The 18,126-nt window shown below is 36.8% G+C and overlaps 1 pseudogene; it reads left to right on the top strand.

Moving 5' to 3' along the window:
* Positions 1-11,522: 11,522 nt before the first annotated feature.
* Positions 11,523-13,063, top strand: LOC114210103 (glycylpeptide N-tetradecanoyltransferase 1 pseudogene; annotated as a pseudogene).
* Positions 13,064-18,126: the final 5,063 nt, after the last annotated feature.

Here is an 18,126-nt window from a genome sequence, read left to right as displayed (position 1 = left end):
CTACAATAGCAAAAAAAAATTCGAATTAAAAAATGGGTGGGGTGCCTGGGTGGCTTAGTTGGTTAAGTATCCAACTTTTGGTCTCAGCTCAGTTCATGATCTCATGGGTTGTGAGACTGAGTCCCAAATCAGGTTCTGCACTCAACAGGGATTCTGCTTGGAGATTCTCTCCCTCAGTCCCTCTCCCCACTCATGTGTGTGCTCTCTCTCTAAAATAAATAAATATATTTTTTAAATGGGCAAATACCAGAATAGACATTTTTACAAAGATGTCCAAATGGCAAACAAGTACAGGAAAAGGTGTTCAATATCAGCAATCATATGGAAATGCAAATCAAAACCACCAAGAGATAGCACCTCATAGTCTCAGAATGGTATCATCAAAAAGACAAGAAGTAACAAATCCTGGTGAAGATGTGGAAAAAAGAGAACCCTATGCACTGTTGATGGATTGTAAATTAGTACAGCTACTATTTAAACAGCATGGAGAATCCTCAAAAAATAAAAAAGAACTACTTTATGATCCAGTGATTCCACTTCTAGGTATATAACTAAAGGATTAAAATCACTATGTCAAAGAGATATTTGTACCCCGTTTTTCACTACAGCATTATTTACGATAGCCAAGACATGGAAATAGCCTGTGTCCATTGACAGAAGGATAAATGTGTGTGTGTGAGTGTGTGTGTGTTCACTGGAATATGATTCAACCATAAAAAAGAAGGAAATCCTGATATTTGATAACATGGATGGACCTTGAGACCACCATGCTAAATGAAATAAGTCAGACATAAAAACAAATATTTGTATGTGGGATCTAAAAAAAAAAAAGAAAGAAAGAAAGAAAGAAAAGAAAACAAACAAACCAAAAACAACCCCTCAAACCCACAGAGAAAGAGATCAGATTTGTAGTTATCAGGGGCATGGGGTGAGGAGTGGGGGAACTGAATGAATGTGATTAAGGTACAACCTTCCAGTTATAAGATAAATAAGTACTAAGGATGTAATAAACAACATAATGAGTATAGTTAATGCTATAGTTATGGTATATTTGAATGTTGCTAAGAGTTCTCATCAGAAGATAGAAAACATTTTTTTCTTTTTTTAATCTATTTAAGATGATGGATGCTAACCAAATTTTGTGGAAATCATTTCACAATATATGTAAATGCAGTCATTATGGCATACTCAAACTTATGTAGTGCTGTATGTCACTATATCTCAATAACATTGAATGAAAATATATATATATATGACAAATGAGATGAATCTTTGTTGAAATTCACATATGGAATAAGTAGAGATGTACAGAGGTATAAATATCATCTTCTGAAAGATGCTTTTATTTATTTATTTATTTTAAGATTTTATTTATTTGACACAGAGAGACACAGCAAGAGAGGGAACACAAGCTGGGGGAGTGGGAGAGGGAGAAGCAGGCTCCCCGCAGAGCGGGGAGCCGGATGCGGGGCTCGATCCCAGGACCCTGGGATCATGACCTGAACTGAAGGCAGACGCTTAATGACTGAGCCACCCAGGCACCCTGTGGAAGATGCTTTTAATGAAAGGCATATTAGGAATGAGCTTCAAGGTTTTATTGCCTTCTATTTCTTAGGCTTATACTTCACTTTCAAACTACCACAGCCTATACATACAAAGAGGCCACACACAGAGCAAATGAGTGTGAACAGTTCTTCAGTAACTTTGCCTTCCCACTGTAGCAGTTAACTAATTGATCTATTTATGGAATTCATAAATAGGAGGAATTGAATATTTAGGCTTCTGAGGACATACTTATTCCCATTCCAGAGAACACACTGTAAAAATATATTGTAAATCTTAGTGATTACAGAAGTTAAATGAATAGATAGATCAGAAAAAAAGAAATAGAAAAACAGATTAGATTAGATGGTCAGCAAAAGAAAAACACTGTGTGCAGAAAAAATGGAAATGGCAATCAAATCTTTATATATTAGGGCTAAAATCATAGGGCTTAATATCAATGAAGAAACAAATATCAGTTTAAAACGTGTTTTTTAAGTTTTAATGATATACTAATATTTTATTATTTTAATAATTTAATTAAAACTTGATAATTACTTTCATATATGTTAAAGTTGGGGATTTCTTGCAAATTCCCATAAACTGCAAAATGTGTCTTGACATCATATCCAAATTCTAGTATGTATGGAGTAGGCAAATTTGTGGAGCATGATATATTAATAATAATAATAAAAAAGTGTAGACAAATGTAGATGTCACCATAGTTGACATATTCTTTTTTTCAAATTAAGAGTCTGCGTAGACATTGATAAAAATTATAGGTAGTAGGCATTAAACTGATAATTTTTAAAATACATATATTGATTTTTAGTGCTACCTCAAACAAAAGCAATGCATTAAAACAATTTGTCTTATAAATTATAATAGATAGAAAATATATGCAAAATCTGTGTCAGTCAGTGTTTAACGGGAGAAGAATCAGTAGATTATAGTTCTATAAGAGATTAGATATTGTTTGATTACAAAGAATTGATTTACACAATTGTTGAGATTGATAAAGCTAGTCCCAAATCCAAAGTATTGTCAGAAAAAATCACAATCAGGATTCAATTCCACAACCACAGGCCAGAGATATTGTGCCCAAAAGGAATTTATTTTCTGTACCTCAGGGAGGTGGAGTTCAACATAGCAGGGTGTCACTGAACTGTGAAATATGGATAAAATCTATGTATGACATTTTCAAGTTTGGCACACAAAACTTTTACTATGGCTTTGGGAAATGAAATCTTAAAGATTGGAAAAGAAGAAGTAAGAATTTATGAACAGATAACATGATTGCGTATATAGAAAATATGTGACATTAGCAAGGCTATAAGATATAAAATCAATATGAAAGAGTAAATTGTAATTCTATCTTTTGTCACCAAAAATTGTAAAAAGAAGTTAAAACCATTCATGATGCACAAATAACATAAAGTATCTAATGATACATTTAACAAAAAAATATGCAAGATATCTATATGAAAAATTGTTCATTTTGAGAGAATCAAAGAAACTGAAATAAATGGAGAAATATGCAATAGTTATAGCCTCGACTATAGATTAAAAAACTAAATACTGTTAAGTTGTCCATTTCATTATATTGATGTATAAACTTATTAGAATTCTAATAAAAATTCCGGTAGAATTTTTTTGGTAGAAAGTTAAAGACTAATTGTAAAACTGATATGGAAATGCAAGGAACTTAAAATAGTCCAACAAAAGAATGACGTTGGAAAACTTCTACTACCTGATTGCAAGATTTACTATAAATACACAGCAATTAAGACAGTGTAGTATTGATGAAAGGATAGACAAATAGATCAATAGAACAGAATAAGGACTTCAGAAATCTTCAACTAATATTTCTTCAACAACTGAAAACACAAAAACAAAACAATAAAAATATAAACTATTTCACACAACACATAAAAAAATTGTTTGAGATAGATGACAGGCCTAAATGCAGAAGCTGTAACTATAACATTTTTGGAAAAAAACTTGAGAATATATTTAATGTGCTAGCATAGACAAAGATCTCTTATCATAAAAGACAAAGTGTTGATAAATTGTACCTTAACAAAAATATACATTTTGACTCATAAAACATATATCATTTAAACAAGTGAAAAGGCCAGCCACAGGGTGGAAGATTTGTACTTCCTTGGTCTGACAAAATTTCTTTATCCAGAATACATAAAGAACTAGTACAAGAAAGTAACAAAAGAACCTAGCCAATTAAAATGAACACTTTGACATTTTCAGAAAGTATATATACAAATAGCCGATAAGCACAGACGCAAAAACTGCTCAACATTATGTTATCGGGACAATGCATATTAAAACCATAATGACCATTTCCAATTGACTGAAATGATAACATCAATGTTGCTGAGAATGTAATGTGATTTTGTTACTCAAACATTGTTACCAGGAATGTAAAACTGTACAACTTTTTCTGGAAACTGGCATTTTCTTTTCGAGTTAAATATACATCAAACTTATGACCCAGAGTATTTCCCCAGAGTATTCAATCTTTAACTGAGAGAAATGAAAATATATTTGCACAGAAAGATTTCCAAAAAAGTTCCCAGCAGCTTTATTCATAATAGTCCCAAACAGGACAGAGGTCCCAGATGAAACCAAAAGAGAATGGATTTTAAAAATTATTATAAAGGTTATGTCAGCAAGATGGAGGGCTAGGAGTTTCCACCTTTTCTTCCCCCCGCCCCAACACACATACAAATAGTAAATAACTACAAACTGAAGAAAATAACTCAGGGAAAACTCAGGATTACAAAGCAGCAGCAGTAAAAATGCTGCAGAGCTCAAAAATCAAGCATGGCTACATAGAACAGTACAAGAAACATTTTGCCTGTGTCACTCCATCCCTAGTTAGGAGCAGCTCTGCACATCGAGGAATCTCCTGGGAGGAAATTCACCACACAGGAAGAACAGGTAAGCACCAGCAAACTCCCTCATTGTGAATGTTTTTAGCGGTGAAAATGGAGGTCCCCCTCAGTCTTCACTGACATGGATCTCAACTGAAAGAGCAGCCCAGAACAAACCCCCTTCCTGCTTCTACTCCCAGAGGCCAGAGCTGTTTCTAAGGTTACACTTGGCTTCTGGGGCCAGAGGGGCTTTGGTTTGATCTCAGGGATCAGGTACCACAGTACCTCATCATACATGTGACTGGAACTGCTACTACTCTTTTCCCATTCCTGGTCCCACGTCACATCTTTGTATGATCATCAGGGCAGCCTCCACTACCCAGAGCCCTGTCCCCTGGTCCCACATCATTCTTTGGTTGCAATTATGAGGCTGTTACCACTCTGTATTTTAGGTCACAACTCTGAATTATTATTGTCAGGGGCACTGTCACTGTTCTGAGTCCTATGCACCAGTTTCTAAGTCACAGCTCTGAATAGCCATTACTAGGGGTGCTTTCACTACACCAAGCCCCACCCATTCTGGTAGATAAGGTTCTAAATCATTCTTGCTGGGACTGGGCTGCTAGTGCCCTGAAGTACACCTTCATTCATATTAAGGCTTTGAACCATCATTGCCAGGGGTGCTACCACTGCCTTGAGCCCTGGCCCCTAGGTTTCTGATTGTGGCCTCTGTCCCATCATTCCTGGAACCTGGCTACCATTGCTCTGATCCTACCCCTGCATTCCAGACCATATTTCTGTCCCTTTGTTGCTGAGACTGTGCTGTCACTGCCCTGAGCCCACTTCCTGGGTCCTAGGTCAAGGCTTTTATGATTCATTGCTGAGGCTGGCCCCCAGCACCAAGGATATGGTTCTGAACCATCATTCACAGGGCCATACTGCCACTGCTCTCAGCTAACCTTCCCAGGTCCCAACACATGGCTTTAATAGACTACCACTAGAATTATACTGCTGCTATCTTTTGACTGCTCCCTGGGGCCAGAATTGAGACCCTGACCCACCATCCACAGGCTGTGCAACCTCTGTCCCCTGGGCCAGGCCAGTGCTGCACCTTGTCATTCTAAGGCCAATGCCACTGCTGGGTTACCCAACCCCAGCTAGTTGGTTCTTTGTAATAAGCTGCTGTATCCCAGGTCTGGTTCTATAGAGACCTGCACACCCACATACTAGACACCAGTGCCACAGCAAGTGTACTTGTACTACAGGACACATGGCTTGTGGTAGTTCTGCTTGCACTTGATCCAAGGACCCTGGGTCCAATAGTGCTGTGACTGTTCTGAGCACCAGCACACAGGGGAGAAGGATTCCCTCAGCTAGAACTTTCTCCCATGAGGTAAAACAAAACAGGAAAAGACCCCAGCAGCCTTGGCCTCTGAAGATCTCAATAGCCCTATCTGCCAATGCTACCAGCATGTTTCCTGCAGTCTTGGCCAGAGAAGAGCCCTGCAGTCTGGCCAATGTTAACCTTCGCTGGAAGAGCAGCATGGAAGGCATCACTGTACCTTCACAAAAAAAATGCAATAGATAGCTTTAACACCACACTTAACCTGGCAGAACAATAGTGAGCTTGATGACAGTTCTCTTGATATTATCTAGTCAGAGGAGAATAAAGAAAATAGAATAAAAAAGAGAGAAGAAAGCCTATGTGAATTATAAGACATGATCAAAAGAAAAAATATATCTATTATAAGAGTTCTAGAAGGGAGAAGAAAGAGAAAAAGGGACAGAAACCTCATTTACAGAAGTAATGGCTGAAAACTTCCCAAATCTAGGGAGAGAGATGGCTACCCAGATATGGGAAATGTAAAGATTCAGATTCATTGAAAGAGATCTTCATTGAGACATTATAATCTCAAAATTAAAAGACAGAAATCTGAAAGCAGAAAAAAAAAAAAAAAAGAACCGTCCCATGCAAGGGAATCCTCATAAATCTACCAGCATTTCTGAGCAGAAACATTAGACCAGAAGAGAGTGGGATGATATATTCAAAGTAGTTAAAGGAAAAACAAAGACAAAAAAGCTATTGGTCAAGAATACTTGACCCAGGAATGTCGTCATTAAGAGATGAAGAAGAAATAAAAAGAATCCCAGACAAAACCTAAGAAAATTACCACTAGGCCTGCTTTACTGGAAATGCTAACAGAAGTTCTTCAAGCTAAAAAAAAGAATGCTAATTAGCAACATGTAAACATGAAAGTATAAAATTCACTGGTAAAGGTAAATATATAGTCAAATTAAAAATATCCTAGTAGTTCAATAATATTGTGGAAATCACTATGAAATTAGCATTTAGGTTATGAGACAAAAGCATTAAAAATAACTGTAGAGAGGTATAGTTTGGGACATCAACAAGAATTGGGGGTGTAAGTAAATGGATAGAACTTTCTAATGCAATTGTAGTTGTCAGCTTAAAATAGACAGTTATAACTATAAGATGTACTAGAAATCCTCAGGGTAACCATAGAGCAAAAATGTGTAATAAATACACAAACAATAAAGAGACAAGAATCAAGGCAAACCACACAAAAATCAATAAAACAAGAGAGGAAGAAAGGAACTAAAGAAACACAGAACAATTATAAAGCTGTCAGCAAAATGATCATGGTAAGTCCTTACCAATTAATAATTACTGTAAATATAAATGGTTTAAGTTCTCCAATAAAAAGACACAGAGTGCCTAAATGGATTTAGAAAAAAAAAAATCCAACTATATTCTGACTATAGTAGACTCACTTAAGCTTTAAGGACACTCACAGGCTCAAAGTGAAGAAATTAAAAAATGCTGTTTCAAGCATATGGAAACCAAAAGAGATCAGAGGTAGCTATACTTATATCAGATATCAAAAATTCACCAAATATTGGAGCACCTAAATGTATTAAATAATTATTAACATTATATTTGTTTTATAAATAAAGGCTCTAATATTGGGTGCATTTATATTTACACTTATATCTTCTTGATGAATTGACCCTTTATCATTATATAGTACCCTCCTTTTTTTGTTACAGTTTTCATAACAAATTAAAAAATATGTGTCAGTTAAACAAGATGCTCCTTTCTAGCCAACAGGTCAAAAAAGAACTCAAAAGGGAAATCAAGAAGTATCTTGAATCAAAGGACAATAAAATGACATTTCAAAACCTATGAGATGCTACAAAAGCAGTTCTAAGAGGGAAGTTTATACTTATAAATGTGTACATTAGATACGAAAAATCTCAAACAATCTGGCCTTACATCTAAAAGAAGCAGAGATAGGACAAATTAAGCTCAAAGTCAGCAGTAGAGAAGGAAATAACAAAAATTAGAGCAAAAATAAGTAAAATATAGACCAGAAAATCAACCAAAAAATCAATGAAAATAAGACCCAGTTATTTCTAAAGATAAACAAAATTGACAAAATTTTAGCTATATTAACTATGAAAAAAATGGTTCAAATAAATCAGAAATGAGACATTACAACTGATACCACAGAAATAGAAAGTATTAGACAGTAGAAACACAAAGGAGAGAATACTATTAACAATTATATTCCAAACTAGGTAACATAGAAAAAAATGAATTATTTCATAGAAATGTGTGCCCTACAAAGACTGAATCATGAAGAACTAGAAAATCTAAGGGTGCCTAGGCAGCTTAGTCAGTAAAGTGTCTGCCCTCTGCTCAAGTCATGATCTTGGGGTCCTGGGATCAAGCCCTGTGCTCAGTAGGGAGTCTGCTTCTCCCTCTCCCTCTTCCCCCCCACCACTATGCTCTTTCTCTCTCAAGTAAAGAAATAAAATCTTAGGGAAAAAAAAGAACTAGAAAATCTAAACAAACTATTAATGAATAAGGAAACTAATCATTAATCAAAATATGCCTACACAGAAAAGCCCAGGACCAGATGGTTTCACTGGAGAAGTCTACCAACATTTAAAGAAGAATTAAGGCCAATCTTTTTCAAATTCATTTAAAAAAATGAAGAGGAGGGGAAACTCCAAACTCACTTTACAAAGCCAGCATTACCCTGATACAAAAGCCAGATTAAAAATAATTGTATATAGAACAATATCCCTGATGAATATAGATTCAAAAATTATCAAAATATTAGCAAACAAAATTCAACAGCACATTAAAAGAATCATTCACCATGATTCAGTAGAACTTATCTCTGGGTTGCAAGCATTGTTCAACATACACAAGTGAAAAAATATGATACACCATATTAATAGAATGAAAGATAAAAATCATATGCTTTTCTCAATAGATGCAGAAAAAGCATTTGACACAGATGTAGTGAAAAGAAGGGCCATATGCACCCCAATGTTCATAGCAGCAATGTCCGCAATAGCCAAACTGTGGGAAGAGCTGAGATGCCCTTCAACAGATGAATAGGTAAAGAAGATGAGGTCCATATATACAATGGAATATTACTCAGCCATCAGAAAGGATGAATACCCAACTTTTACATCAACATGGATGGGACTGGACATTATGCTAAGTGAAATAAGTCAAGGAGAGAAAGTCAATTATCATATGGTTTCACTTATTTGTGGAACATCAGGAATAGCACGGAGGACATTAGGAGAAGGAAGGGAAAAATGAGGGGGGGGTGGAATCGGAGGGAGAGATGAACCATGAGAAACTATGGACTCTGAGAAACAAATAGGGTTTTAGAGGGGAGGGGGATTGGTTAGCCCAGTGATGGGTACTAAGGAGGGCATGTACTTCACGGAGCACTAGGTGTTACACAAAAATGATGGATCGTGGATCACCACATCAAAAACTAATGATGTAATACGGTGACTAACATAACATAGTAAAATTTAAAATAGCATTTGACAAAATACAACATTTTTTTATGATAAAAATGCACAGCAAATTGGGTATGGAAGGAATTTTCCTTAACATAAGAAAAGCTGTATATGACAAACCTATAGCTAACATCATGCTCAATGGTGTAAAGTTAAAATCCTTACCTCTGAGATCAAGAAAAGGACAGGGGATGGCCCCTCTCACCATTTCTATTCAACATAGCACTAGAAGTCCTAGCCATAGCAATTAGGCAAAATAAAGAAACAAAAGGCATCCATATCAAAAAGGAAAAAATAAAATTATCTGTTTGCCGATGGCATGATCTTTTATATATAAACCTTAAAGACTCCATTAAAAACTGTTAGTAAAGGTACATGATACACAATAAACATACAGAAATCAGTTGTATTTCTATACACTTAACAATGAACTATCTGAAAAGCAAATTAAGAAAGCAATCCCATTATGATAGCACCAAAAACAATAAAACATTTAGGAATAAATTTAACCAAGGAGGTGAAAAACCTGTACATTGAAAACTGTAAGATAATGATGAAACAAATTAAAGAAGATGCAAGCAAATGAAAAGATATTCCTGTGTTCTTGGATTGGAAGAATTAATATCATGAAAATGTTCATAGTACTAAAAGTGATCAAATTCAATGCAATTCCAACCAAAATTTCAAATGCATTTTTTACAGAAATTGTAAAATCTAAAAATTTGTTTGGAACTAGAAATGACCCTGAATAGAAAAGCCTTCCTGAAAAAGAACAAACCTGGAGACATTATAACACCTGATTTCAAACTACATTATAAAGCTGTAGTAGTCAAAACAAAAGTGTATTTTCATAAAAACAGGCACATGTATCAGTGAAACAGAATAGAAATCTCAGACATAAAACCTTATATATCTCATCAACTAATTTTTGACAAGGGTTTCAAGAACACACAATGGGAAAGAGGATGGTTTCTTTAATAAATGGTGTTGGGAAAACTGGATATCCTCGTGCAAGAGAATGAAAATGGACCCCTATATTATGCCATTTACAAAAACTAACTTGAAATGGATCAAAGATGTAAAAATAAGACCTAAAACCATAAAACTCCTTGAAGAGAACATAAGGAAAAAAGATCTTTGACATTGGTCTAGGCATTGAATTCTTGGATCAGTTACCAAAAGCACAGGAAACGAAAACTAAAATTAGTGGGGCTACATAAAACTAAAGAGTTTCTGCACAGCAAATGAAGTAATATATTGAAAAGGCAATATACAGAATGGAAGAAAATATTTATAAGGCATATGTATGATAAGGGACTAATATTCGATATATAAATACTTCATACAACTCAATATCAAAAAAGAAAATCATCTAATTAAAAAATGGGCAGAGAAAATAAATATTTTTCCAAAGAAGACATATAAATGGCCAACACGTATATGAAAAGATTCTCTTATCAGGGAAATGCAAATCAAAACCACCAATGAGATATCCCTTCATATGTGTTAGGATGGCTTTTATCAAAAAGAAAAGAGATAACAAATGTTGGCAAAGATGTGGAGAAAAGGGAACACTTATACACTGTTGTTTGGAATGTAAATTGGTACAGCCATTATGGAAAACACTATGGACATTCCTCAAAAAATTAAAAATAGAACTATGTGATCTAGCAATCTCACTCCTTGATATATATCTGAAGAAACTGAAATCAGTATCTTGATATCTGCATACCCATGTTCACTGCAGCATTATTCACAACAGTCAAGATATGGAAACAACCTAGTGTTTATCAATGGATGAATGGGTAAAGATGTGGTGTATATAAATGCAATGGAATATCATTCTACCTTGAGTAAGGAGGAAATCCTGCCATTTGCAACAACATGGACGGCCCTGAGGGCATTATGTGAAGTGAGTTAAGTCAGAGAAAGATAAATGCTGTAAAATATCACTTATATGTGGAATCTAAAAATTTGAATTTGTAAAAACAGACAGTAGTGTGGTGGTTATCAGGGGTCAGGAATTGAGATGCTGTGAAGAGTACTAACTTGCAAATAGTAGGTAAATAAGTTCTGGAGATCTAACACACAACATAGTGATTATAGTTAATATTACTGCATTAAAAATTTAAAGTTATTAAGAGACTAGATCTTAATTGCTAACACAAAATAGAAATAATTATGGGTGCACTCAAGTTGGCGGACGACAGTGAGATAGCAGTGAAGCTGCCAGCACCTTGGCTGCCGCAGTTTATGGAAGGGAACAGAAACGGCCCTGAGCACTGCAGTGATTGTGAGAATGAGGAGGACAACAGCTACAGCTGGGGTGGTTTGAGTCCAGCCAATGACACTGGAGCCAAAAAGAAGAAGAAAGAGAAAGGCAATGAGACAGATTCAGCCCAGGATCAGCTTGTGAAGATGAACTCTTTGCCAGCCGAGAGGATCCAGGAAATACGGAAGGCCACTGAACTGTTCTCAGTGGGTCAGGGGCCCGCCAAAATCATGGAGGAGGCTAGCAAGCAAAGCTACCAGTTCTGGGACATGCAGCTTGTCCCCAAACTGGGAGAAGTGGTGAACACCCATGGGACCGCAGAGCCTGACAAAGACTACATCCTCCAGGAGCCCTACACCCTGCCCCAGGGCTTCACCTGGGATGCCTTGGACCTGGGGGACCATGGTGTGCTGAAAGGGCTCTATGGCCTCCTGAACGAGAACTATCTGGAGGACAATGACAATATGTTCCGGTTCGACTACTCCCCCGACTTTCTCCCCCTCCTGGCTGGCTCCCCCAGTGGCACTGCAGGGTTCGAGTCGTCTCAAGTCAGAAACTGGTTGGGTTCATCAGTGCTATCCTGGCAAACAACCACATCTATGACACAGAGAAGAAGATGGTGGAGATCAACTTCCTGTGCGTCCACAAGAAGCTATGCTCCAGGACAGTGGCTCCGGTCCTGATCCGAGTAATAACCCAACAAGTTCACCTGGAGGGCATTTTCCAAGCTGTTTACGCTGCCAGGGTGTTATTACGAAAGCCTGTTGGCACCTGTAGGTACTGGCATCGGTCCCTAAACCCATGGAAGCTGACAGAAGTTCTCCCACCTGAGTAGAAATATGATCATGCAGTGTACCATGAAGCTCTACCAACTGCCAGAGTCGCCCAAGACAGCTGGGATGTGACTAATGGAAAAAAAAAAAAAAAAAAAGACATTCCAGTAGTGCACCAGCTCCTCATCAGGTACCTAAAGCATTTTCACTGCATGCCAGTCATGAGCCAGGAGGAGATGGAGCACTGGTTCTACCCCAGGAGAGTATCATCGACACTTTCACAGTGGAGAACGCACATGGGGAGGTCACAGACTTCCTGAGCTTTTATACGCTTCCCTCCACCATCATGAACCATCCAACCCACAAGAGTCTAAAGGATGCTTATTCTTTCTACAACGTCCACACCCAGACTCCTCTTCTAGACCTCATGAGCGATGCCCTTTTTGCGCCAAAATGAAAGGGTTCAATGTGTTCAATGCACTGGATCTCATGGAGAACAAAACCTTCCTGGAGTAGCTCAAGTTTGGCATAGGAGATGGCAACCTACAGTATTACCTTTATAACTGGAAATGCCCCAGCATGGGAGCAGAGAAGGTTGAGCTGGTGTTACAGTAATCAGTTGCCAGTGAGATTCTGGATAAAGCCACTGAGAAGTCAAGCCAGGAAATGGAACCCCACCACTTGTTGGTCCAATTTTCACAAACGTAAGAATCCCTGGCAAAGGGAACAGAATTGAACCGGCTTTACCAAACCACCGCTGAACTTGACAATTGTATTGCAATGGCATAGGCTGTGCTATGTCACCTCCCACTGTGTCTCTGGTCTCCCTGTTTTCCAGTTAATCATATCCTTCTGCAGCCGTGATCAAGTGAATGTAACTGCTGAAATCTAGCTCATGATTGGCATATTATGGAGTTAATGGGTGAATAATAAAAGTATATATGTATATATAAATATTTTAAATATCAAAAAAGAAATAATTATGTGACACAATAAAGGTAATTAACTGTTATTGTATTAATCATATTGTGATATATAAATCTATCAAACCAATATATTGTACACCTCAAATTTGCCAGTTATATGTCAATTTTAGCTCAATAAAAATATGCAAATGAAAACTGTGTTATATCCATGTAATAAAATAATTCTCATCAGTATACAATACAAGTGCTGATGCATAGAACATAATGAATATTTTAAAAAATGTCAAGGAGAAATAAAGTGACACAAAAGGGCACAAACTGCATAATTCCATCAACATGAAGTCTAAGAACAGTTAAAATTCATCTATGGCAATGGAAATCAGATTGCTGGTTGCCAATGGAGGCTGGGTATTGTCTGAAAATGGGCTTAAAAATTTCTGGAGTGATGTTTTGCAGTGTGATTAAACAAGACTATACATTTCTTAAATCTTATCCAATTTTATAACTTAGAACTTTGCATTTTACTCTGGATAACTTTTTTAACTCAAACATGTAAACAAAAAACTTAAGCCTATAATTATAATAAGTTCTTTTAGGATAGAGAGAGAGGAGTAGCTTCTGATATATCTTCTTTTGGGGCAGGTGAACCATGGTGGGAGATTGCGTATATCCTCAGGCCAGTATGGCAAATCTGTTCATTTTGCTTCTTTGGTTATAGCTGTTTGAGTCTAAGATTTAAGGCTAATTTCAACCATTCTATGGGAGAACAACCAAATTATGCAAGTATTCTACCTTGAACTAAATGAGAAATATGGAAAATGGTTATTGTCCAAATATTCATAAGGTTCACTGGATCCTTTGCTTTAATATCTCTACACACACATTACCTGCTTAAAGACTCTTCCTGTCCATACTACTGAAATTATTCATCAACCAGGGTATAAGAGAGCAGGGATTTGTTGATGTTTATGATATTTCTCCTGTGTTGACAACAGCACCTGACACATACTAGGTGCTCAACAAATATTTGTTGAATTTATATGTAAATGATAGTAATTCAAATTTTTGCTTTCCATCTCACCCATGATAAATAGCTTTCTATTTAAACACCCAGGATTTTAGAAATATTCAATTTGGTTTTAGGGAGTAAGCAATAACTGAGATATTGCCAAGGCTGAAGGAGATGTTCTCATGAATTCAAAACCACATCTAGTACATAAGCTATGGAAAACACGCACGCACACACACACACACACACACAAATGCACTCACATAATGAACAAAAGAGGTCACGTTCACCACCATGATGCTATTGTTAATATTAAGTTTTATAAAGTCTGCTAAGATCAAGTTAACAAACTTTTCCTACAGAGGGCCTGAAAAAATAATTTAGGTTTTGTGTGCAATGATGTCTCAGTTACAACTAAACACCTCTGAATGAAGTAGCAGTAGACATACATATGTAAACAAGTATTCAATGTGGTTGGGAGGTAGAGGGAGAAACTAAAATGTTTCCAATGCTGAACAGACTTTTACATAACCAAACGCATCCTTTCTGTCTCATGTAGATTTTGCAGTCTTTCAGAAAATAGAATATGCTTCAGGACTTTGAGTTACTGATACTGTTTCATTCAGAAACACTACTCTCATTCCTACACTCTATTTGTAACCATCTGCAATATGATCCTACACACTGTATCTGCTCTTGGACCATGTTTTGTCATCTGTACTTTCTGTCCCATCTATTCAGTCCCATCCTCTACTGGTTCAGATAACTAACATTTACATGTTTTCACGTTTAGTATAGTACATGCAATCAAAACAAACACACAACTAAAATATTCCCTTAAACTCAATTCCATTAGGTACACAGTTTATATTACTTTTCACAGTCCAGCCTGTGCAACTTATATTCAGCATCATTAATTTCTTGCCTAAATTTATCCTCAAATTTCTGGAGGCTAGTTTTAGCCTCCAGAACTCAAACTGTTCTAGAGCAATTAGTAGTCTTCACTACCTGAATCCATGGATATTTAGGGTTCACCTTCTTGACTCTCTGCAGTATCTGCCACTATCAACTACCACTTTCTTCTTAACACATTATCTTCTTTAGCTATGTGCCCACCTTCTCAGTTGTCCCTACTAAGGTCAGATGACTTTTTCAGTCTTATTTCTAGATGCCTCCTCTGTTTACCCCTTAATAATTATTCCCATAATTTCATATTTAATATTCTTCTTACCTTATTCTATGCACTCTACTTATTCAATTCCTTCCACAACTATGAGTTCGAAAACTTTTCTGCATTAATGATCCCCAAATCTCTTTTCATCCCAGGCCTTTTCCTAAACTCCAATCTTTTAGGGTACATTTACCTGGTAATCTGACAAAAACCTGATACTTTACAAGTGTATGTCTCTATAACCATATGTATGAGATATCTTCATCAAGTTTGAGTTCCTAAATGCCTGATACACAGTTGGTATTTAGTAGAGATTTCTAAAAGTTTAGCAATACATAGAAAATAATAAGGCAATATGGAACTCAAATAAATGGTTAAAAAATACATGGTAATAATCATTCCAATCTTATATGGATATTAGTTTCTTCAAATGGAAGATGAGTGTTCTAAATTTATGAATATGTCTTATACTCCCTTGGGGACCTATGATCCTAGCTCACTGTTTTTGTCACTTTTATACTTCACATGAGGTCTTTCTAAAGATTATCTTACAAACTGTGTAACTCACATGCTTTTCCACTTTTTTTTCTAAGATTTTTATTTATTTATTTGAGAGAGAGATAGAATGAACAGTAGGGAGGGGCCATGGGAGAGAGAGAGAGAGAGAGAGCAACAGACTCCCTGCTGAGCAGAAAGCCTGATGCAGGGCTTGATCCCAGGACCTGGAGATCATGACTTGAGCCGAAGGCAGACGCTTAACCAACTGAGCCACACAGGCGTCCCACGCAGATCTACTTCTAAATCTAATTATACCTAAGATTAATAATTCCCAAATATAATTCTGAAAAACAATTTGGTTCATAAACCTATTAAAAGGCAATATTCATATACACAATAACATTTTAGGAGAATTCATGGCCAACGATAAGGGGAAACACACTTCTGGCCAGATCCTAAATCAATTACTTATTATATCTTTTTTAGAAGACACTGTTAGAACTGGGGTCTGAGTCCTTCAGGGTTTCCACCTGGGCTAGTTTTCAACTCTGTAAGTTATAACAAACAAACTTGAGGTTGAAGACAATAATTTTTTTCTGATAGAGATGTAAATGAATTTTGTTTCATCTGGTGGTGATGTGATAGATTTTCCCACCCCACTCAATGGAAGAGCTTATTTCAAACATTATGTCTGGTTGGACAGTAACTGGTTTTGCCTCCATTATCATATTCATTTCAGCATTCCTGAGTTCTGATTATGTGTTTCTTCAGGTTTTTCTCTTGAGAAGTTTTAATATCTTACCAGATCCCTTATTAACTAATGAATTTAATAAAATCTTTGACATGTTCATTTACAAAAAAAAAAGACAGTTAAAGATTAAGGATTTCAATAGACATATTACAATAAAAAAGTTATAAAAGGCATTGTAAAAGTTCTTTTCATTTTCAATTAAGAAATTATTCAGCCAGTTCTGGTTCAAGATAGTGACATAGGAGGATCCTGAACTCATCCCCTCTCACAAGCACATACAACTGAATACGTAGTTATGTTTGAAATAATTTTCTCTGAAAGAAACCCAAAACTAGCTAAGTAACTCCAACACATGGACCAAATGAGAAAAACCCATATGAAAATGGGCAGGAGGGGCTGAGACACAATCTCATCACAAACCTCACTGTATAGTGACCATCCCCTTACCCCCCACATAGTGACCCACAATCAGGAAGAAATTCACAATTCCAAGCTTCTCCCTGAGGAGTGAAGGTTTGAACCCCACATTGGCATCCCAACTTTTAGGACCTACCTCTGAGAGATGAGCCCCTAAAATATCTAGCTTTTAATGCCAACAGGTCTTATATCCACAAGGCTATAGCAAACTGAGAAACAGTTCTTAAAAGGTCCACATAAACTCACCTGGCTACACTCCAGAGCCCAGTCCAGAGGTATCCAACCAAAAAATGGACACTCTTTCTGTGACAGAGGTCTTTTTGTTTATCTTAAGGCTTCAGCCTGAGGAGCAGGCATCTAATTTAACACAAATCTAGCAGCCTTCTGAAATACTCCCAAAAATGGAATCTGGCAGGTGTATTCTTCATGCTCTCCCTGTCATGCTTCAGGTTGCCAGTATCTCCTGGAAAGAAGCTTGTGCACTCAACTAGCAACCATAGTTTTTAAAGGCCCACCCAGGGGATAACACTTGATCACCAGACTCTGGTGGCTGGGCTTATGTTCACAGGTCCCATAGAACTATAACAAATGAAGAAAGGATCCTTAACCAGCTATACCCCAGGGCACAGAAGAGAGACAGCAAACTGAAATGCCCAGTTTTTTTCTGTGAAAGAGGCCTATTAGCTTATCTTCATAGCTATGGCCTAAGAGGCAGGCTTCTAATTAAACACACATCTAAGGGCCAAATATAATCTTACCAAGGGATCTTCATGTTCTCCCCTGACTCTAAATTGCTGGTATTTCCTGGAAAGCAGCTTGCACACACATCTCATGAACTGATATTTGTTACTACCCCCAGGGGACACCCTTGATTGCATGGCTCTCAAGGCCAGTAGGATTATGATCCTGGGTCCCATATGACTGGAACAAATGAAGAAATAGTTGCTAACTGATTACATGCCAGGGCACAGAAGAGAGGCAGGCAGACTGAAACAGTCTGTGAAAGAAGACTATCAGCTTATTTT

This window comes from Eumetopias jubatus, unplaced genomic scaffold (genome assembly GCF_037043125.1).
Source record: "Eumetopias jubatus isolate StellerSeaLion01/CBP00866 unplaced genomic scaffold, mEumJub1_p1.0 scaffold_2, whole genome shotgun sequence".
Classification (NCBI taxonomy): Eukaryota; Metazoa; Chordata; class Mammalia; order Carnivora; family Otariidae; genus Eumetopias; species Eumetopias jubatus.
The sequence above is the reverse complement of the archived record's forward strand: the minus strand, read 5'-3'. Positions and strand labels throughout refer to the sequence as shown.